The sequence below is a fragment of the Oncorhynchus keta genome, chromosome 10 (genome assembly GCF_023373465.1).
Source record: "Oncorhynchus keta strain PuntledgeMale-10-30-2019 chromosome 10, Oket_V2, whole genome shotgun sequence".
Classification (NCBI taxonomy): Eukaryota; Metazoa; Chordata; class Actinopteri; order Salmoniformes; family Salmonidae; genus Oncorhynchus; species Oncorhynchus keta.
In genome coordinates this window covers 61171760-61173169 of record NC_068430.1, presented here as the reverse complement: position 1 = coordinate 61173169, position 1410 = coordinate 61171760, and the positions used below count along the sequence as shown (strand labels likewise).

The window sequence follows — 1410 nt, the reverse complement described above, 5'->3', positions numbered from 1 at the left end:
CAGCGGTACGCCATCCCATCTGGTTTGTGCTTCGTGGGACTGTCATTTGTTTTTGAACAGGACAATGACCCAACACAGCTCCAGGCTGGGTAAGGGCTATTTGACCAGGGAGAGTGATGGAGTGCTGCATCAGATGACCTGGCCTCCATAATCACCCGACCTCGACCCAAATAGTATGGTCATGTTAACATTGTAACACTGAATGAAAAACACTGCTAGACATGTATGTGTGAAAGGCCTATTTTATTGGAGGATCACAATACAACATTGCCATCATGAATGGATGAATGTGGGCTTTGTAGAGTAATGTTAGTTATGTTGATTCCATATGGAGACCAGGAAAGAATCGTCCGTGACCCCATTCTGGTACCTCATCATCATCATCCATGACGATGTCCATGACGATGTCCATGATGATGTCTGAACCATAATGCTAATCAACAGGAGACATGGAATTAGCCTTCACCATTTTTATAAACCTCTAGTAACTTCTCTTTGGCATGCATGTAGATAGCTATATGTACATACGTTGTGCTTCATCTTCTGCAATGGCATTCACAAGTCCATTCTCCACCTTCTCCATGGCACTATCCTCTTGGGGAAGATTTGTCATCATATCAAATTATTTCAGATCAAAGCCAGGAGTAATAGTACACACTCACACACACATGCACACAATAGACATACCTTCCTTAGCGTTATCTTCATTGAGGGAGCTTGCTAACAGGACACCCACTAGAGCGAACAGCAGTAACATACTCTGGATCTTCATCCTTTACTGAACCACATAGAGCATGGCATTTTAAAACACACACTGATCATCATCCTCTAGAAAATGAGATAAACCGTGTTGTTAGCATGTCACATTATACAGTTGTCCACCAATCTACTCTTATTTGCAACAACCAGTCCAGCCATACACACCTGTCCACACCTATATACATCTGAGAATGTGCTCAGCGAAAGCAAACTTACCTCTGATAGTTGGAATATGCTGACTGATTGATACCTGGTTGTCTTGATGTCTTCTGGACCTCAGTAGAAGACGAGTGTCTCTCTGCCCCTTGCAGTCCTGTCTTATACTCTTTCTGCCCCACCTCTTACAGTTGAATAACAAACAGACACTACAGCCGTGACAATAACCACAGTTACACACCCTGGAGTGTATTCCCTCCCTCCAGGCAAAAATAGGCTGAATCAACATTAGGGTTTCCTTGTAACTTAACTGACTTATTCGATGTAATCATGTTGCATCAAAATGGCTAGTTGAATAGATTTGCAAAAAGTGAGTTCTCTTATTTTTTTATTTTACCCCCTTGTCTCATCGCTGCAATGCAACACTCCAATGGGCCTGGGAGGCGGAGGCGAAGGTAGAGTCATGCATCCTACGAAACAAGACCCACCAAACCG

At 43.2% G+C, this 1410-nt stretch overlaps 1 long non-coding RNA gene across 1 annotated transcript; it reads right to left on the bottom strand.

Moving 5' to 3' along the window:
• Positions 1–226: 226 nt before the first annotated feature.
• LOC118389568 (uncharacterized) lies at positions 227–1116 on the bottom strand. The gene is made up of 4 exons (XR_004826766.2): positions 976–1116; positions 688–778; positions 529–594; positions 227–433 (listed from the first exon to the last, which is right to left on the bottom strand). It is a non-coding gene; the product is annotated as an uncharacterized LOC118389568 (long non-coding RNA).
• Between the last annotated feature and the right edge of the window lie 294 nt (positions 1117–1410).